The sequence below is a fragment of the Peromyscus californicus genome, unplaced genomic scaffold (genome assembly GCF_007827085.1).
Source record: "Peromyscus californicus insignis strain IS unplaced genomic scaffold, ASM782708v3 Scaffold_16__1_contigs__length_79575227, whole genome shotgun sequence".
NCBI classification, from domain to species: domain Eukaryota; kingdom Metazoa; phylum Chordata; class Mammalia; order Rodentia; family Cricetidae; genus Peromyscus; species Peromyscus californicus.
Genome location: NW_026294458.1, coordinates 35,130,262 through 35,153,463, shown reverse-complemented (window position 1 = coordinate 35,153,463; position 23,202 = coordinate 35,130,262).

Sequence of the window (23,202 nt, the reverse complement as noted above, 5' to 3'; positions counted from 1 at the left end):
GGAGACAGGATTTCCCAAGGTCATACCTTGATAGTCTAGTTACTTACATCCTACCTCCAAAAGTCATATGCTAGAGTCCTTACCACCATCCTATTGCAGGTGATGCTGTTACAGATGGGACCTTTGGTAGATGGTCAAGCCATGAATGGAGTCTGTGTCTTTTGTAGAGGATGGAAAGTCACACTGGCCTCTTGATCAGAAAGGACATCATGAATCAGAAAGCTGGCCCTCACTATACAATGTCTCTGCTGGTGCTTTGATCATGAACTTGAAGACACTAGATTTGTTAGAAATCAATTTCTGTCATTTATGTCATCCGGCGTACTCTGTTCTGTTATTGAATTCTGAACAGACCAAAACAGGACAGACTGCTCAGGAAAAGAGTTGAGTGAATTCAATTCTTTGGTCTTATTCAAAAGCCCATGCTCTATTTCTATCCTATCCTAGTTCCTTCCTACCACAATGATTGATCATTGTGATAATACCTGAAGTTGGTATCAGTATTGGTGCCATTACCTTACCTTCCTTTAGTCATATCTGCCTTCTTCTTCCATTCCTTTCTCTACCCCTTATTCTTTGCCATCAGTGTGTGGGGGTTCTCTTTTACTTTCCCCTTTTTGTTTTTAAGACAGGGTATTAGACCAGCCCAGGCTGGTTTAAAACTCATCTTGTAGCAGGATATGACTTTGAAGCCCTCAGGTTTTTGCATCACTCCCAAGTGCTGGGGCTACAGTTTTATGCTATCACCCCTGACTATATATCCATGATTTCTATTCCCTCTTGATTACTCCAGCGTCTATAATGTCTATCTTCTCCTTTTCTAATAATTCTTTGTTTCATTTCCTCACTTCATGTATTGTTTATTTGTTCTTTTCCCAGCATTTATTACTTAAGCTACATTCTTCCATGTCCTCTGGGGACTTTAATATGTGATAAAGTCTTACAGCTAAAGAAAGGCAAATGGTAACTGTAATAGCTAAAGAGGAAAGCAAAGAAAAGCCCTAGATTTGTTCAGACTTGAAAATAATTATTTCACTGAATACTTCAAGTGTTCAACCAATGTAGACCTCTAAAAGGCAGAGCCAGAAGAGAGCTTGGAGCTTATCTAACATGATATCTATAGTATGTACCAGACAAAGCACAAACTCAAGGGAGCTAAAACACTACACCAAAGGATTAACTTTATTAGACAGTAAAAGAGACCTAAACTCTCTGATTCTTATTTTGTACTCTAGGAAAATATGTGGAAACTTAAACAACAAGGAAACATGGAAACCTACTGACTAACACACAGTGAGGCCTGAAACAATGAAGCTCATTTTCTTGTTCCATAAAGATATGGAGAAGATAAGTGAGGTACTGAATGAGAGATCTGATTAAAATATAGGCAACACCGGTTGCCTAAAAATTAAAGAACAACTTTTCATAGCCTTAAGCCAAACTAAATAAAGAACTCATAAACTATATAGATGCTGTGTGTTTTTGAATCTAGGTAATAAAAAGTTCTCTGTGTACAATGGATTAGTATTTAAGGGAGTATTTAAAACAAGATGTCTGTTTTGCCACTGTTCTCATTCAATAGGAAATACTTTTCTAGAAAAGTATGTAACAGGATACGTAGACCCTGTGCATGCAATAGATGGGTTTCATGCTTTCTCTCCTCTATATGATCTCCCAGAAGACTCTAAGGGAACATTTATAGCTGTATTCTAGTCTGGCTCACAGTTAGGTCTCACGTGTGTAGTCCAAAGTACACTTCGGTCAAGGGAAGTGGCTCATTTTAGGGGAAGATGCCTGTGCTCGAGAGTCAAAATCTTGATTTGGTACCTGGCTGTGATTCTAATGATCCAAATGATTTGTGCAGCGTATATAACCCTTGTTTTTCCATGTTCTTGTTCATAAAATGCATCTAATGCTGACACCGACACTGATATTCTAAAGAAACTAGCAACTGGAATAGCCTGCATGTAGTTTTTCACTCAGCATCTGCCCCATTGGGAGGCTCTATAAATATTAGCTGTTATTATTTTTGGCATAAAACTCTGTCTTTAGGGATAAGACTTTAGATTGTCAATATTTCTGCTTCTGAATGAGCAGCTTCAGAAAATTGTGTTTACACTCAACAGATCAAAGCTCTGTGAAATGAAATTGTGTTTCAAAAGAACAGATTGATGCCTCGTGCACAGATGTCTCTCCCCATCCCGAACCAATAGGGCAAAATGTTTTACAGATTGGATGCTTGGCAAGAGCGGAATCCTGAAATAAAACTCCTATTGTTTTTCTTTTACTCAAAAAAAAAAAAAGTTTTAAAAGGCAATTGTAACCTTGGTTATTTATTTTCTTCTATGAGGAAAAAGAGAACATCTGTTTGCAATAGTGGATTGAAAGGTCTAAAAATAAGTATGTTTTAAAGCAAAGAAAAGGAACTCTGTTGGCACTCTAAATCTGATCAACAGGGAGACAATGTTTGTTCTGAAGCTGTTTGGCTTCTTTTAAGAATGGAAAAGGGGGGCAGATGATGTAGAATGATATAGTTTTAATGAAGTGGCTTACAACATAAAGCGTGTTATTTTTATTCATCTGGTAAATGGTTTTAACTGTGATATAATATCTTAGCATTTTTTTAAAATTATCAGTGTATCCTGCATCTGTCACTACGTAGAGATAGCCAAGATAAAAACAAAACAAAACAAAAAAAACCACAACGATTTCTGTAACCTCCCATCTGGAATCAGAATGCAAAAACCAAAGTCAGATAAGAAATCTTAGCTATGCACTATTCTACGTGTGCTTTAGTTGGGTCTATATTTTAAATCAGGGTGCCTTTTTAAGTTTACTTCATATAAACAAGAAAAACAATTCATTGTGAAATAGGCTTAAACATACTGTGGTGACCATTGTACTCAGAAATAAACTAAATACTGCTGACCCCTGCCCCAGGACTGATTTCTCTTGGGAGGCCCAGATAAACTGAGGTTAGGGAGGAGGAGCTATGAGGACTTAGCTGAAAAGAGCTTTTGGATGGATTGAAACAGGAAACAGATTGAGTCTGGAAATTCGAGGGCAGCAGGGACACATTGAAAGACAAACATTGGTGACTCAGATTCAGCTGAGCCAGAAAATCTTTATAATGGCCTACTGAAAGGCTTTTTATCCAGGAAAAGATAGAGAGAGAGAGGGAGAGGGAGAAAGAGAGGGACACACACACACACACACACACACACACACACACACACACACACAGAGACAGATATAGAGAGAGACAGAGACAGAGACAAAGACAAAGATGGGTAAATTGACAGACTACAACATGGAGAGTTAAGAAAGATGACTGTAGATGAGAATATATCTTGCTCATTACCAACTGGCTTGAAACAAAAATGCATAAGAAAAATCCAAAAACACTTGGCCTCTTTGGCCAGCTTAGGAAGAAAAATAATTTATTCTATGTGGGCTAAAGTTGTATTTTTAGATATTAAATTGGAATTCAATCTTAATAACTGACTGCTAACTTACTGAAACATGTCAATTCAGTTTGAATCTCAAGGTTTTGCATTTCATATGTTCTGTGCAAATGCTATGTGTATTAAGGTAGCATACAGAATGAATGTCAGTGGGATAAAGAAAGGGACAGGTTATGAAACCTGTCAGGAAAGGATCTGGCTAAGTTACACCTGATACCATTATCTCTACAGCAATGGGTAAGTGTATAATGTTATCATTCTTTGTATATGTAAATATGTAAAGGTGGCAGACAACCTAGAGACCCGGATTTGTAATAGGACACATTACCCTTCTCTCAAAGAAGCCTTGTAAATAACTCCTGACATTACTCGATAGTCTAAGAATTTCTACCATTTTCCTGTAGTCAAAATTACATGTGTCACATTTCCCTGAGCTGTTGATATCATAAATAAAGTTATTTTTTAAAAAAAAATCATGTTTGTAATAAGTACCCTCAGGCGTGATTGAAGATGCTTGCTTATTTTAGTGGAGTCCTTGGGAAATATAAAGCCTTTCATAGTGATGGCATAGAGAGAAAGTCTCAAAAATAGTTTTCTCTGTTTTCAATTTTTGTGTATATGTGTGTGTGAGCACGTAAACTAAAGCATTCACGTAGAGGTCAGGAGACAACTCCAGGATTTGTCCTCACCTTCTCCCTTGTCTGAGATAGAGTTTCTTGTTTCTTGCTGTCTATACCAGGCTAGCAGGCTGGCATGTTTCCAGGGATTTCCCAGTCCCTGTCTTACATCTCAGAAGCACAAAGAGCCCAAGGAGTACAGAATATACTAACACGTATGTAGGTTCAGAGTATCCAAACTCAGGTTGTCATGCTTGCATGGAATGTACCTTATCTATCCACTAAGCCACCTCCCCAGCCCCTTTAATAATTGTTTAGGGGTGGATGAGATGATTTTTGTAAAGTTGACCTTCCTCCAACAAGCCTGATGACTTGAATTCTATCTCCCAAAGATGTGGCTTGCGCATGCCTGTACTCACACACATATGCATATTCATGCAACAATTAAAATACAGCATTTTAAAAAATAAAATACAAGTTTCTGTTGTGTCTTTAGTTTTTAATGTCATGATTTATGTATCTGAAATGGCAGTTAAAAATACTCATTTGTCCACAGCTGCATCTTCGTTGTCTTATTTCCTTCATAAACTCCATCATGTTCTCAGCAGCTGCCTCATTCCATCAAAAACTGCCCATTGAAGATTCTCAAGGCCTCTACTTCCTTATTTTGACTGTCAACACCAGGGACCAACAGAGCCCTACACCACTCCTGTACCTCCTGCACCAGTTGGGAAGAAGAGCGGCCAGGAGCTCCATCTGTATGGATGAAAGGAAAAAATGGGTAGAAAGCAGTGTAAGAATATATTCAATAACATAAAGAACAATATGGCACCACCAGAAACTGGTGCAAGACCAGAACATGTCAATGCAGCTGATCCAGAAGAAAGAGATCTTAAAACAACTTTATGAAGATAATAGAAACCCTAAAAGAGGAAATGAAAAATTCCCTTAAAGAAATGGAGGAAAAGACAAACAAAAAGTTGGAGGAAATCAATAAATCCCTTAAAGAAAACCAAGACATCCAAGAAAAAACAATCAAACAGGTGAAGGAAACAGTTCAAGACTTGAAAATTTAATAGAGGCAATTCAGGAAATTCAGGAAAAGGAAAATCTGAATAAATGAACAGAAACTACAGAGGCAAACATAATCAACAGAATACAAGAGATGGAAAAAAAGAATCTCAGATTCTGAGGCTACAATAGATGAAATAGATTCATCTGTGAAAGAAAATGTTAAATCCAACAAATTTATTAACACACAACATCCAGGAAATCTGGGATACCATGAAAAGATCAAACTTAAGAATAATAGGGATAGAAGAAGGAGAAGAATTTCAGTTCAAGGATACAGAAAATACATTCAGTAGAATCATAGAGGAAAACTTTCCCATCCTATGAAGGTACAAGAAGTGTACAGAACATCAAATAGACTGGACAACAAAAAAAGTCCCCTTGACACAAAATACTCAAAGCACTAAACATACAGAATAAAGAAATAATATTAAGAGCAGCAAAGGAAAAAGGTCAAGTAACATATAAAGGCAGACCTATCAAACCTGATTTCTCAATGGAAACTCTGAAAGTCAGAAGGTCCTTGACAGACATTCTATAGATACTAAGATACCACAGATGCCAGCCCAGACTATTATACCCATCAAAGCTTTCAGTCACCATAGATGGAGAAAACAAGATATTCTATGCCAAAACCAGATTTAATCATTACATATCCACAAATCCAGCCCTACAGAAAGTACTAGAAAGAAAACTCCAACCCGCCGGGTGGTGATGGTGCACACCTTTAATCCCAGCACTTGGGAGGCAGAGGCAGGTGGATCTCTGTGAGTTTGAGGCCAGCCTGGGCTACCAAGTGAGTTCCGAGAAAGGCACAAAGCTTCACAGAGAAACCCTGTCTCAAAAAAAAAAAAGAAAAGAAAAAAGAAAAAGTAAAAGAAAAAGAAAAAAAGGAAAAGAAAACTCCAACCCAAGAAAGTTAGCTGCAGGCACCAAAACACAGGCAATAGATAACCTCACACCAGCAAATGCCAAAGAAGGGAAACACACACACTACCACCACCACTAATAAAACCAAAAATAACAAGAATTAACAATCACTGGTCATTAATACCTCTTAATATCAATAGACTAAATTCACCTACAAAAAGACATAAGCTAACAGAATGGATATGACAACAGATTCATCGTTCTGCTGCATACAAGAAACACACTTCAACCTCAAAGAGAGACAATATCTCAGACTAAAGGGTTGGGAAAAGATTTTCCAATCAAATGGACCTAAGAAACAAGCTGGTGTAGCTTATCCTAATATCTAACAAAATAAACTTCAAATTAGAATCAATCAAAAGAGAACAAGAAGGGCATTACATATTCATCACAGGAAAAAAATCCATCAAGATGAACTGTCAGTTCTGTACATTTATGCCCCAAATACAAGGGCACCTACATTTGTAACAGAAACTAAAGCTTAAATCACACATCAAATTCCACACTCCAATAGTGTCAGACTTCAACACCCCACTCTCACCACTGGACAGGCCTGCCAGACAGAAAATTAACAGAGATATAAGAGACTTATAACAGATGTTATGACTCAAATGGACTTAACAGACATCTATAGAACATTTCACCCAAACACAAAAGAATATACATTCTTCCATCACCTCATGGAACCTTCTCTGTAATTGACAAAATATTTAGTAGTAAAACATATTTCAACAGATAAAAAAATTGGAATGACCCCCTGTATCTTATTGGACCACCATGGCTTAAGGTTAGAATTCAACAACAACACAAATTGCAGAAAGCCTACAAAAATCATGGAAACTGAACAATGCTCAACTGAGTCATCACTGGGTCAAAGAAGAAGTAAATAAAGGAATTAAAGACTTCCTAGAATTCAATGAAAATGAATGCACAACATACCCAAACTTATGGGAAACTATGAAAGGAGAGCTAAAAGGAAAGTTCATAGCACTAAGTGCCTACATAAAGAAGTTGGAGAATTCCCACACTAGAGACTTAACAGCACATCTGAAAGCTCTAGAACAAAAAGAAGCAAACTCACCTAGGAGGACTAAGTGACAGAAAATAATCAAATTGAGGACTGAAATCAATAAAATAGGAACAAAGATAACAATACAAAGAATCAATGAAACAAAGAGTTGGTTCTTTGAGAAAATGAACAAGATAGACAAACCCTTGTCCAAACTAATCAAAAAACAGAGAGAGAATATCCAAATTATCAAAATCAGAAATGAAAAGGGGGACATAATAAAAGACACCAAGGAAATCATCAAGTTATACTTTAAAAACCTGTACTCCACAAAATTGGAAAATGTAAAAGAAATGGACAATTTTCTGGATAGGTACCACATACTAAATCAATTAAATCAAGATCAGATAAACAATTTAAATAGATCTATAACCTCTAAGGAAATAGAAGCAGCCATCAAAAGCTTCCCAACCGAAAAAAGCCCAGGGTCAGTTGGTTTCAGTGAAGAATTCTACCAGAACCTCAAAGAAGAACTAATACCAATACTCTTGAAATTATTCTGAACAATAGAAACAGGAGGAACATTGCCAAACTCTTTTTACAAGGCTGCAGTTAACCCTGATACCCAAATCACATACAGATGCAAGTAGCAAAGAGAATTACAGATCAATCTCCCTCATGAACACTGTTGCAAAAATACTCAATAAAATACTAGCAAACTGAATACAAGAACATATCAAAAGAATCATCCACCATGATCAAGTAGGCTTCATCCCAGAGATGCAAGAATGGTTCAACATATGAAAATCTGTCAATGTAGTCCACCGTATAAACAAACTGAAAGGAAAAAAAAACCCATGATCATCTCATTAGATGCTGAAAAATGTCTTTGACAAAATCCAACACCCCTTCATGATAAAGGTCTTTGAGTGATCAGGGGTACAAGAAACATATCTAAACATAATGAAGGTAATACAAAGCAAGCCAACAGTCAACAGAAACATCAAATTAAATGGCGAGAAACTCAAGGCAATTCCACTAAAATCAGCAACAAGACAAGGATGCCCACTCTCTCCATATCCATTCAATATAGTACTCAAAGTTCTAGCTAGAGCAATAAGAAAACAAAGGGAGATCAAGGAGACACAAATTGGAAAGGAAGAAGTCAAACTTTCACTATTTGCAGATGGTATGATAGTATATATAAGTGACCCCAAAAATTCTGCTAGGGAACTCTTGTAACTGATAAACACTTTCAATAATATGACAGGATACAAGATTAACTAAAAAAAATCAGTAACCCTCCTATATACAAATGATAAATGGGCTGAGAAAGAAATCATAGAAATATCACCCATTAAAATAGCCACAAATAACATAAAATATCTTGGGGTAACTCTAAGCACACAATTGACCTGTATGACAAGAACTTTAAATCTTTGAAGAAAGAAATTGAAGAAGACATCAGAAAATGGAAAGATCCTCTATGCTCTTGGATAGGTAGGATCAGCATAGTAAAAATGGCAATCTTACCAAAAGCAATCTACAGACTCAATGCAATCCTCATTAAAATCCCAATGCAATTCTTCACAGACTTGGAAAAAACAATACTCAACTTCATAAAAAAAAAAAAAACCAAGGATAGGCAAAACAATCCTATACAATAAAGGAACTTCCAGAGGCATCACCATCCCTGACTTCAAGCTCTACTATAGAGCTATAATAATAATAATAATAATAATAATAATAATAATAATAATAATAATAATAAAACAGCTTAGTATTGGCATAAAAACAGACACGTTAATCAATGTAATCAAACCAAAGACACTGACATTAATCTACACACTTATGAACACCTGATTTTTGACAGAGAAGCCCAAATTATACAGTGGAAAAAAGAAAGCATCTTCAACAAATGGTGCTGGCATAACTGGGTGTCTACATGTAGAAGAATGCAAATAGATCTGCATCTATCACCATGCATGAAACTCAAATCTAACATAAATCCAGTTACACTGAACCTCATAGAAGAGAAAGTGGGAAGTAGCCTTGAACACATTGGCAGAGGAGACTACTTCCTAAATATAACATCAGTAGCACAGACACTGAGAGCAACAATTAATAAATGGGACCTTCTGAAACTGAAAAGCTTTTGTAAAGTGAAGGACACTGTCAATAAGACAAAATGACAACCTACAGAATGGGAAAAGATCTTTACCAACCCTACATCTGACAGAGGGCTGATCTCCAAAATGTATAAAGAACTCAAGAAACTAGACTTCAAAATATCAAATAATCCAATTTAAAAAATGGGATGCAGATCTAAACAGAGAATTCTCAACAGAAAAATCTCAAATGGCCAAAAGACATTTAAGAAAGTGTTCAACATCTTTAGCCATCAGGGAAGTGCAAATCAAAATGACTGAGATACCATCTTACTCCTGTCAGAACGGCTAAAATCAAAAATACTGATGACAACTTATGTTGGAGAGGATGTGCAGAAAGTGGAACACTCCCCACTGCTACTGGACATGAAATCTTGTATAGCCACTCTGTATGGTGGTACCTCACAAAATTTGAAATCAACCTACCTCAAGACCCAGCAATACCACTCTTGGGCATATACCCAAAAGGTGCTCAACTATACCACACAGACATAGGCGCAATTGTGTTCATAGCAGCATTACTCATATATCCAGAACCTGGAAACAACCTAGATGCCCCTTAATCAAAAAAATGGATAAAGAAAATGTGGTACATTTTCACAATGGAGGTGAGTGAGGATTTGCACAATGGGAGTGAGGATTAGAGCGGAGGGGATAGGAAGTAGGAACATGAGGGTTTGAGATGGCCAAGTTGGGGGAGGGAAGGAGAGGGAGAGCAATGAAAAAGATATTTTGACAGTAAATCATTAAAGGGTTAGGGAGAAATCTGGAGCTAGGGAAATCCCAAGCAACTCACAAGATTGTCCCCACCTAAGACTCATAGCAATGGTGGGCAGGATGCTTGGACTAGCCTTCCCCTGTACTCAGATTGGTGTCTACCCTAATTGTCATCATTAGAACCTACGTCCAGTGACTGATGGAAGCAGGTGCACAGACCCACAGCCAAGCACTTGGCCAAGCTCCTGGAGTTCATTTGAAGATAGGGAGGAGGGATTATAGGAGCAGAAGCAGTCAGGATAATGATGGGAAAAACCAGAGAGATAGCTGACCCAAGCTAGTGGGAGTTCATGGACTCTGGACTGACAGCTGAGACCTGCATGGGACCACACCAGGCCCTCTGAATGTGGGTGACAGTTGTGTGGCTTGATGTGCTTGTCAGTCCCCTGGCAATGGGACCAGGACTTATCCCAGGTACATGAACTGGGTTTTTGGAGCCCACTCCCAATGGTGCGATGCCTTACTTAGCCCTGATGTGGGGGAGGGGGGCTGGTCCTGCTCCAACTTGGTATGTCAGCCTGTGTTGACTACCCAAGGGTGGCCTTACCCCCTGTGAGGAGGGAATGGGGGTGGGATGGTGGGATGTGGAGGGAGCGGGAGAAGGGGAGGGGAAACAGGGGTTGGTATGTAAAATGAACCAAATTTAAGTAAATAGAGAATATTTGCTTAATATTATCAAGTATTTTGTACTGGATATAATTTTATATGTACTTATACAGATATGCACATATAATGTACATACACACACACACACACACACACACACATATACTTTTGGTCATTTTATCATCTAGTAGGTTTATGGCAGCATCAGGCACAAAATCCTACAAACATGTAACATTTTTTATATTTTCTTTTATTTTTGAGATTAGAATGAAATTACATATATTTAATTACTTATAATTACATACATATAATATAAATTCCTTCTTCCTTTTCCTCCTGAACTCTCCCATATTCTCCTCCTTGCTCTTTTTCAAACTCATGTCTTCTCTTCATTAATTATGTTACCTGTATATATATACATGTATACTCCTAATATAGCCTGGTTAGGCTGTGCAGGGTTACTTGTATGCATATACTTCTCCATATGCACATTTTGTAAATTCACACAAAGAATTAGTGTCCACTGACTAAGATAGAGAGGAGGGATTATTTCACACTATTTTCCAAACTTTTTAATATGATGATACTTTTTAATCTACTTATCTTTTCACAGATAGGTCACTATTTTTGTCTTCAGGCTTAATTTCTTCTAAATTCATAATCCACATGACAGATGGAGAAGTTATGTTTTCTTTCTTTCTTTTTTTTTTTCTTTTGAGACAGGTTCTCACTACATAGCTCTGACTGTTGTGGGACTCACTATTTAAATGAGGCTGGCCTCAAACTCCCAGAAATCTGCCTGCCTCTTCCTCTGAGTGCTGAGTTCAGAGGTGTGAGCCACAACACCAAGGGAAGCAGCAGGAAGCCATATTTTCTATTTTAATTTATCATGTAATTCAGTGATATTACAAAGTGAATTGCTTTAGACTGTAATAATGCAGGAAAGTGGTGGAGAAATGCCATCTCAATAATAAGTAATAAAAAGAAAAGAAAAAATAAAATAACAGAAAATGATAATACGAAAGTGCTATTTAGAGAGAGAAAGGACCTAAATATGGCGATAAAAGCTTTCCTGAGTAACTTGGGACACTTTTAGTCTATATATTTTTTATACTCATCAATACTTTCTGGAATGTTGTTTTTAAAGTCAAGAAGCCACACCACAGAGCTGGGCATCTCAGGACTGGCACAGTTAAGGCACAGCTAAATGCAAATGCATGCAACTTTTTCATTTTCCCCCGAGAACTTTTTGTCTCTCCTCTACAATCAGACATAGTCACGTTTTCCTTTAACCAAAGAGTGGAAGCCAGCTCTGGGATTGTACTCCCAATACTGGCATCACATAAGAACCAGGCAAAGGCATCAAAAGTTCCAGAAAGAGGAATGCTTTCCATTTAATCCCTGGACTTTGATGACTCAGGAAGAAATGTGTACGACAAGAAAACATTTAACGTACATTAACCGCAAACAGGGCAAATCTTCCTTTTAAGGAAATGTTCAAATAAACGCTTCAAGTAAAAAGCTTCCTGGTTAAATGACTTTTATTTTGTCATCATGACTATTCCCATATATGTGAGAGGCTAACAACTTTTTTGTGGCTTTATTTGTAATGGACAAAATTTCCAAGAAATGTCAGGCCCTTGTTCTCACTTGTTGGCCAGCTTCAGGGTTTTTGTTTGTTTGTTTTTTTGTTTTTTTTCCCCTCTCCTTTCTTTAAATATTCAATTGTTTAGAATGTTAAGAAAATCACTCCTAGCTTTTTGGAAAGTTTTATCCCCCCTCTTCTTTCTTTTTCCTTGTATTTCCATCAGATGTAGCCCTAGATTCTTCAGCCATGCCTCCTATGGGCAGATCTATCTTACCCACACACAGCTGGGCTGCTGTGGGCCCACTGTCTCATAGAGACATTCTGAACTTTAACACAAATTGGTCCACGTTCAACAACACTGAAGCCACAGGTAAAACATTTTACATATTTAGAGTGGGTGTGTCTGCTTAGTGTGAGCCGTTGGCAGGTGGGTGTCCATCTGTATGCACAGCCACTGTTTTCTATGCCCCTTCCTTCTGCAGAGCCAATGGACTAGGATGATGGATAATGACAACGGCTCCAGGTCTGTCAGCCTTTTGGGGTACAAGTCAAGGAGTCACCTTACTATTACCCTCAACACCCTGATGAGTGTCCCTGGAGTTGAATGACCTTGACTCTGAACAAACTAGTATTCATGGCACTGACATGACTTTCAAGACTAGCCAATCTATGACTCAGAGTTAGAAAAATTTTTTTTAAGATTTTTATTTTTAATTATGTGTATGTCTACATGCAGGTGTGTGCACATGAGTACCTGTGAAGACCAGAAGAGGGTGTTAGAAAGCCCCTGGAGTTCGAGTTGCAGACAGTTATGAGCCCCCTAATATTTGGAACTAAATTAGAGCAGCAGACGTTATTAACCACTGAGTCATTTCTCCAGCCCAGATTTGGAGATTTTATTAAGGATGCTTTAACGCAAGATTAAATATGAGAGTTAGGAGAAAAAGAAAAGGTGCTCAGAAGAAAGTAAGACCTACCCAAGTGTGAGTACAGGCTCTTCAAGGGACAGTGGCAGTCCATTGGTTTAAGATAATCTCCTATAGGATTTTGGTGGAGTTTAAAGTTACTGTCTTACTACTGGGTGGTTCCTGGGGCAGGGGTGGAGGGTAGGATGGCAAACGGTGCTGCAGAGATGCAGAAAGGTAGATAGCTTTACTATAAAGCAAAGAAAGTTTCACTTGAGAGTCTCAGGGGATGTCTGGGAAAAAAAAATGAGGCCCTACTCAAGGTTATGTATATACAGGCCTTAAGCCCAACTCAGTGCTATTTTAAAATATAAAATATCTACATTTGAAAGACATATTAACTTTATGTTGGAGGCTGACAAGAGGTTTTAATCTTTAGATGAGGGGGTCCTCTCCCTTCTCATGTCCTCATAATGTCCTGCCTCAGATCCAGAGCAGATCCCAGGCTTCCCAGAACACCAGCTTTTGTTTACACTCTAAACCCAACAGTGAGATTGCGGAGAACTCCAGCACTCACTCCTGTCTCAAACAAAAGCAAAACGAGCTATAGAAATGAAGAACAAGGAATAGGAGACCATGGTAAATGAAGACCACATGAGAATAGGAAGAAGCAAAGTGCTAGAGAGGCCCACAGAAATCCACAAAGATACCCACACAACAGACTGCTGGCAATGGTCGAGAGACAGCCCGAACTGACCTACTCTGGTGATGGGATGGCCAAACACCCTAATTGTTGTGCTAGAAACCTCATCCAACTACTGAGGGATCTGGATGCAGAGATCCATGACTAGGCCCCGGGTGGATCTCTGGGAGTCCAATTAGCGAGAATGAGGAGGGTTTATATGAGCAAGAATTGTTGAGACCAAGGTTGGATAAAGCACAGGGACAAATAGCCAAATGAATGGAAACACATGAACTATGAACCAATGGCTGAGGGGTCACCAACTGGATCAGGCCCTCTGAATGGGTGAGACAGTTGATTGGCTTGATCTGTTTGGGAGGCATCCAGGCAGTGGGACCAGATCTTGTGCTCATTGCATGAGTTGGATGTTTGAAACCTGGGGCCTATGCAGGATTGTTTGGCTCGGCCTGGGAGGAGGGGACTAGACCTACCTGGACTGAGTCTACCAGGTTGACCTCAGTCTGTGGGGAAGGCTTTGCCCTGGAGGAGATGGGAATGGGAGGGGGTTTGGGAGGAAGGTGAGGGGGATGGGAGGGGGGAGAACAAGGGAATCCGTGGCTGATATGTAGAACTGAATTGTATTGCAAAATAAATTAAAAAAAAAAAAAAAAGCAAAACGATCCCATTCTTTACTAGAAGGTTGCCTGAGAGTCTTCACAGCTGTGCCATTCTGGGTTTAGATTAGAAATTGGATTATAAACTGCCTCTGGGCAGGTGGAAGCAGCTGAATCAGTTAGGCCAGATGCTCCCATCCCTGAGGAAGAACTGCTGAGCAAGGAAGATGAGGAAGCTCATTTCCCAGGCTGGCCTCTTTGTCATATGAACTTCCATATATATATTTTCATTAGCTAGTTGTCTAGGGAACAAGATCCCAGCCAAGAGAATTTGCTAAAGCTATGCATGAGAACAAGGGCTTATTTCACAAGTGTAGATTATCCTGAACAGAAACTCTTTAGGGAAATTTTTTTTCTCATGAGAAACTTATATTTTTAAGTTTTAATGATTTCATAAAATAAGTTTCTAGTGTGGTAAGAAAAAAACTCTTTGAAATATTATCATATGTTATATATTTCCAATAGACAGTTTATGAGTTTTCAGTCTTTTTCATGTACATCATTAAAACTCTAATAAAAACACAAGCACTCCAGATGTACAGTTATTTGCTTAATTTTTTTTCCATTGGGAAAATGATTATAATAAAGAAAAGACCAATAATGAAATTAGTCTTTGTATAATATATTGGTTTTCTCTGCCAAAGGCTTCAAAAGATTTCAAAGCCTGCTCAACAAGTATGTATGTAAACCTTTAAAAATCAAATTAAAACAAACAAAGAAAGCCTTAAGTGAATCAAGTGGAAATAATGACTAAGTCTCTTTTTGAGTATTTGATCATTGTTTTCTGTGATGAAAATCAGTGTGCATATTTATGTATTTTGAAGTCACAAAGAAAACCCAAGTTGTAGGTTTTCCTTTCTTCTTCTCCTTTACAAATGTGGTACTATGTTCTGTGTGAAATATTTGTCATTCTCTAGGGCAGGGACAGTTTTTGCAAGCCCTCCCTCTTAAGGCATAAGGAAATACAAACAGTGTGATCATTTATTTTTTATTAAACTTTTTAATATTTTTCTTTAGAATAAATATTTAGAGATAAATTAGCTGATTCATTTTGTTAATCAGACAGTTAGTTGAAATGTAGAAACGAATTCTTAATATTGGACAAAACAAGTTGCCCATATGATCTCTCTTAATAGTTATAAACATGCATAGAGCTTTCTAGACGCTTCATCCTCAAGATGTTTTACAAGGTCAAGGATACGTGCTGGGAAGGAACAGTAGCTTGTGAATTAACTGACTCCAAGTTCTGAGGAAAACAGTGATGTCAATTTTGATCTAATACTTATATTCTGCCATCACACTGTTGTACAGTCTTGAACTATGTAGATTCTCTGGCTTTAGTTATCTTATGGCATATAGAGCGATTATATTCCTTATCTGAGGCTTTGGAGTGAGGAAGCATGGTGCTTAGTTGCTTTTCCTATTGCTGTGATAAAATAACTTGAGAAATGCGACTTAAGGGCCAAAGGTTTTCTTTTGGTTCACAGTTTGAGGATATAATCTGTCATGGAGAATGTCACAGCAGTGGGAGCTTGATGTAACTAGTCACATTGCCTTCACAGTCATGGAGAGGAGAGCAACTCAGGCTGAGGTTTCGCTGGTTTTCCCCTTTTCACACAGCTGGATACCCCAGACCAGAGAATAGTACAGCTCATGCTTAATGTGAATCTTCCCACTTTTATCCACATACTCTAGATAATCTCACACAGGCACCTTAAACTCCTCAGGGAGTGATGAGGGCCTCATGGACACCCTCCCCCCTTCTATGATGGAATGTTTACAGGTCCAATCTTGTACAGGTATTGTATAAGTAACCTTCAAAGCTGTGACTTTGTAGATATAATAGCTGTGTCAGATACATTACACAACATTTTACAGCAATCTTCCTCATCCTCTGACAGCTTACATTCTTACTGTCTCCTCTACCTGTGATGCCCAATGAACCCAAGAAGGTGTGATCCAAATGTCCCATCTAGGGATCAGCACCCCATAATCCCTTAATCTCATCACATTATGAAATTCTGCATTGACCACAACCAAATACAAGTAGAAACTTCTCTGACCAAGTCTAAAAGCAGCACTAATCTATAGACATGAGCATAAATATCTATATGGAAGTTTGAAAATGTGTCCATTTAGGAAAAAGAAATCATCACTAGTATGTGTCCCTCTAGAGCCTTTGATCTCCCCAGTCACCGGCTTTTGACCAGGTTTACAGCACAAGACCTGATTTCCTTTCAGTGGAGCAGGCTTCAAAAAGAGTTCAAGTGTGACTGGTTACCATCATAACAGTGATGGCACAACCGTACCAGCTGGCACAGCTTGCCTGGCAGATCAATATTATAGCACACAGAGTCGCAGCTGGGTAAGAACAGGAATGGCTTTTCTCCTCCAGCAGCCTACATAGTACCTTCTAGCGCTACCAAAACCACCCAAAAGAAAAGATGTGTCCAGTTCAGTCCTGGCTTGGTTTGTCTCTATGTCCTGTAATCAAAGTATATGATATTCTCAGCAATAAGGTTTACCAGACAACCAAGAGAACTGGTAAATAGACTCTACTCTGGTAAGCCTTGGGGACCTCCATGATCAACAGCTCACGGAGGGGTATCCCACATCTGTTACTGAGATCGAGATTAATAACCCATGGCTTCTGGAAGCAGCATTATGCAGGATGCATCTATTCAATCTCTTGTTTGTTACATTTTAAAAATTAGCTTTCAAAGTAGTAGGTTTCTCCAAGGTTTTATTTTCCCCCATCCATCTATAATTGTAGTAAAACTTTCTCCCCATTTCCTCTCATTTTTTTTCATGCAGGTCCCTACAGAAACCTTTCCATTCCCAATATTCCCTTCCTCTACCCTCATACAGAGTGTATTATGTCACCCCCATATTAAAAGCCTTCCCCTTCCCATCTTTCATGGCTCTTTTCTAGGACCCTGGCCTCTATAGACATTCATTTCAAATTGAGCATAAAAATCTAAATTAGCAAAGCTTTTTAGAACCTGCATGTGGGAGAGAACAAATAAATAGAGTTTGTCTGTCTTAGTCTAGGCTACCTCACTCAAAATAGTATTTTCTGGTTCAATGAGAAACTATAATATGTTTTCCTCTAAGTTCATAATTATAGTTTTCTTTACAGGTGAGTAAAATTCCATTATGAGATATTCCACATTTTTAATATATATTCATCTGTTGATAGATTTCAAGGCTGATAGTATTTTCTGGCTATTGTGGCTAGAGCCACCATGTACATAGAAGCATACTTCCATGCTTCTTGGCAGGACCTAGAGTCCTTTGGGCATATGCCCAGGAGTGGTGTAGCCATGTTATAAGGTAGTTTTATTTTTACTTCCGCCACACTGATTTCCATATTATGTGTACCAGTTTACATGCCCTCTAACAGTAAATGAGGTTTCCTCTTTCCTCATATCCTCACCAGCATTTGTTGCCTTCCTCTTTCCAGATGACAGTCATCGTGAGTGGGATGACATAGAATCTCAACGTAACTTTGATGTGCTTTTCCTTGATGACTAAGTATCATAACTATTTTTTAACCATTCAAGAGTAGCAAACTCTAAGTCTTTACTGATAAGGAGCAGTTGTGAGACTTTTCACTATGAAGTATCAAAGTGAAGAGCAGAAGAACAATCACACTGGTGAGTTTCCCTAGGACCTCCTCAATGTTTGAAATCGCTCTGCAAACCACAGGCCACTCATAACTCTGTACGTGTGAGAGCTTTCTCATACGCAAGGTGTCAGAGTGGAAATTAAACAAACAAAAAACCGCTAGACGTTCAATCTTGCTTACTGTGTGAGTGCATCGTGTGACCCGGACAGATCAGTTATTCCCATAGTAACATCAACAGCTGTGGGAGCAGCAGTCAGTTACAGTGTCATACTACCTGTGTCAGCCTGAGAAGTTCTTTTTAAAGACTTCTACTCAGTTGAAGTGAGATTCTTGACCGAGTCTTCTCTCTCTCTCTCTCTCTCTCTCTCTCTCTCTCTCTCTCTCTCTCTCTCTCTCTCTCTCTCTCTCTCTCTCTTCTCTCTCTCTCTCTCTCTCTCTCTCTCTCTCACACATACACACACACACACACACACACACACACACACACACACACACACACACACACACACACAGATTTTAGGATAAGTCAATATGAAACAGAGTTTATTAGGAAGAAAGTTTAACATAGATTTAAACCCAGGAGTTAATGTATACTTAAGAAAATACATACCTGAGTGTCCTGCTTAAGTGTCTTTTTTTGTTTGTTTCGAGACAGGGTTTCTCTGTGTAGATTTGGTGCTTGTCCTGGATTTCGCTCTGTAGACCAGGCTGGCCTTAAACTCATAGAGATCCGCCTGGCTCTGCCCCCTGAGGGCTGGAATTAAAGGCATGTGCCATGGCCGCCTGGCACACTTAAGTGTCTTAATAGCTACACATAATATTTTGGTATTTTTGGTGGCTTCTGGAGTCATATTGTTTAAAGGATTGCTAAAAAGAAGTGATTTTTGTTGCTTTCCTCTTGTAAATAAGTTATAGGGTTGTTTCTGAGGTATTTTGGTAAAACCAGGGGTCACAAACGTGGCACAAAGTGGTTAAGACATGCCTCCTACTATAAATGGAGTTTATGGTATAGTCTTGCTTATGAAATTGTAAGAAATTTTCAGGATTACAGTTTGTGAAAGAAGAAAATCAGTACTTGATCATATACTCTTTGACCTAAAGCATGGTTCCTTGTTGTTTTAATAGGCTTATTAGAAAAATCTCTCTATAAAAGAAATAATGTCTCTAAATAGACAACTTCAAAGCAGTGTTCGTTAACTGTGCTGAAATTTTTTATTCCTGTCTTATAACAGACTTCAAGCAGACTCCTGTGTGAGAGTCTCCTTTCCCTTCTGTGTTCTCTTATTTTCCCTGTCTTTCTATCCTGTATCAATCATCATGAGTCGGCTTATTTTCTTACTTATCCATGGTTTCCTTTCCTCAATTTTGGTTATCTGAAGTCAACCATCGTTTAAAAATCTTAAATGTGAAATTCTAGGCATATTTTGTGAGTTTCAAATTGCATGTAGTTCTAAGTTGTGTGATTTAATCACGTACCATCTTGCTCCATTTGCCAAGGGATTGAATCATCCCTTTGTTCACGTTCATACTTTACACGCAACTTTCCTGCTAGTCACTCTGTAGCTTCCTTGGTTGTCAGACTGACTGCTGTCAATTCACAGGGCTCATGTTCAAGTCACCATGAGGTAGCCCTTCTTTTGTGGTGTAGTATACTAGAGAAGAGAGAGAGAGAGAGAGAGAGAGAGAGAGAGAGAGAGAGAGAGAGAGAGAATATGAATCATGTACCCTTTATTAGAGTTTATTGTTGTAATAACTCAATTTCACTATCAATTACTCTTAATTATTAATTAATTATTATTAATTAAGGTTAATTGCTTATTACATATAATTTAAAAATGAAACTTTATAGTATTTTTGTGCACAGAAAAAGACCACTACGTATAGTATCTGGTACTATTTGCAGTTTTGAGCATTACTAGATCTTGGAACATATTACCCATGGATAAGGGATGTACAGTACATAAACTCTATGTGCTAAAATTCTGCTTGATAGCCTTAAAGTAATCCAGAGAGAATAAATTAGACATTTTAAAGAGTTTTGAATGCCACAGCCAAAGCAACATTGCTATCGTATGTGCAAAGTATCTCACGATTACTGGCAAGAAATAGTGAATATCTTCTGTCATATCTGCCAGTAAGAAGGTTCTATTTTGGAGGCTATTAAATGTAACAACAAGTTTGGAACAGAGTAGACACAGTGGTGAGGAAATTGTACTTTGAACATTCCTCTTGGGCCCACTAATAATAAGCAAATATTATTTTACTGGAGATTGACTAAAAGCTTAAAGGTAAATTTATCACATTTCTGGGAGAACTTTAGAAATTCAGTACTGCCGTGAAATGTTGGAATTGCTTCCTTCTCCTCTTGCTTAATGAGGTTACAGCTTCAGTTAAGAATAAGGATTTAGTCATGCACCAAAAAAACTAAAGAGTCTCATTACAAATGGATTGTGACTAGCACTTAGTAGGTGCTCCAAAAATGCTAATTATTTAACTATTTTTTCCTTTTATTCAATTAATTATGGAGTTGTAGTTAAGGGAAAAACAGAGGCACTGATGTATTGAGTCATTATTTAGTAAAGGAAAAGAACATATGAGACCTAAATGCTATTTTCTTAGACAGGGAGCTTATAAATAATAATCTAAAAACATCATACTCTTGCTAATTTACATATTTGCATGAAAATATTCAATCTTGAATTTCTGTTCTGTGTATGTATGCAAATACACACACAATATCCATATATATAAATTAAAAGCAACATACAAAATTCTAAGTATAATTTATAATTAAAACATAAAAGTAAAATAACTTTATTTGCATAAAAATCATAAGGGCCATTAGAGCAGAGGCCTTCCTCTGACTGCTTGTGTTGATAATCTAATTTGATCCTTACAGGAAATCCACAGAAAACAAATAATAACAACTACTCTTATGCCTCAGGGATTGAAACAGGTCAGTAGGCTTAAGAGGGCCAATGTTCTCCCACACACAGTCTCACATCTGTTCTTATTGCAATTATCACTGTTTCTTGCTAATTTCTTCCAAGTTAAGAGATATGCAATACATGGTCATATGAAAACTAATCCAGAGGCCATGGTACTCTCTGGCTTCTGTGCTTGTCAAAGAACATGCACCTAAACTCTACGATGTGGGACTACTTCTGGATGATAATTCAGGATCAGACAGGCAACAAAGTGACTGAACCAGGCAAGGTGTGAGCTTCGTTTCCTAGTGTCATGCTTATGTGAATCAGTTCCTGTTGAACATCTGCTGACTAATAACATGCTGAACATAGAATTATTACTGAGATCTTATTTTAACTATGAAACACCCAAATTTTGAATCATTAATTTAAAATAATGACAACAAAAAATAAAACAAAAACAAAAAACAAATCACACTTTTGTATGAGATTTAAATTTGGGCATCTATCTTGCTAATCTTTAAGATGTTGTTAGAGAAATATCTCCAAAGCATTTTTTCAATGTAATTGGTACTTATTGGCTGTCAAATAGTGTGGATAGTTGAAAAAGCATAGCACATAATTCGTTTTCCAAAGAGCTTTGTAGGAGATAGTTTATAATTCATAGTTCTTGGTTACAAGTGAAATAAACCAATCTGAATGTTTCAAGGAGATGTCAATCTTCATAAACAATGATGCTTAGTTAAAAGAGTCTTTGGAAGAACAAGGGAACCAATTTAGAGAGCTGTGGTAATATAGCATGAATCTTAAAAGGTCTTATTAATAAAATCATACTTGAAACCAGGTATTAAGGTGAATGCTGGAAGATCAGGGAAGCAGAACAAGCCACAGCTTTCTCAACTCACCAATTCCTCAGCTGATCCTGTTTCCTCAGACTGGAAGCCTCTGAGTCCTCATCCAAATGGATCTCAGCTGAACTGCTGCTCAAAAGCCTAAAAGCTTAAACAGGCTCTAGTTCCTGGCCCTCACACCTCATATGCCTTTCTGCTTCCTGCCATCACTTCCTGGAATTAAAGGCATGTGTCACCATGCCTGGTTGTTTCCAGAGTGTCTTTGAACTCACAGAGATCTGGATGGATCTCTGCCTCCAGAATGCTAGGATTAAAGGTGTGTGTGCCACCATTTTCTGGCCTTTATGCCTGTCTAGTGGCTGTTCTGTTCTTTGACCACAGATAAGCTTATTAAAGTGCACAATATATTGGGGGACACAATATCACCACATGGCCTCAATCCCTCATGACTAGGTTGGAACTATTGCTAGAAGGTGTAGCCACTACAGCCAACCCTTGTTATATACTGAAGCTATCATGTCAGTAACTGTAGTAAGGTTTTACATATTTGTCTTTAAGCACAAGTGTAACAGCAAATGTAGCTGGATTAAGGTAAGTTGACATCACTCAGCTGTGTGTTTATTAAGACAATATAATTCAATAAGTCTAAGTATTACATACGTTTAACATGGCATTTCCATGTACAGCCTCTAACTAGAAAAGCAAGTTGTAGACTCAACTGGTCCATAAGATTCACAAGCATGCTTGGAAGTCACAAGAAATGTGAAAAATCAAGGCGATGTGATGCTTCCAAAGGAACAAAACATGTCCAGCAATAGACTCCAAAGGGAAGGATATGGACAAAGTGACAGAGCATTTGGAAGTTTGTACACCCTATTAGGACTGCTTCTGGCACTTAGGACAAACAAGTGAGGAAAATGAAGTTTGAAAGGACCTTTTGAAAGACAACAGGCACTGAACAATTAAAGAGCACTTTAAGTTAGCTAATCACAATACATAACATGCACATTTTTGAGAAACACCTCAGAGAAGAAGAAGAAAGACTGACATGTGTAATGATGAGTAACAGAACCAGCAGTAGGACCTCTGTTTTACTGTTTTAAGATGTGTTACATTTATTTATGCCGTGGAATATTTGTTTAATGATGCAAAGATATGTTGCTTTTTTATGTTGCATTTGTTTAACTCTGTGAAGCTGTGTTACTTTGTCCCTGTAAAACACTTGATGGTCTAATAAAGAGCTGAATGGCCAATAGGAAGACAGGAGAAGGGATAAGCAGGACTGGCAGGCAGAGAAAATAAATA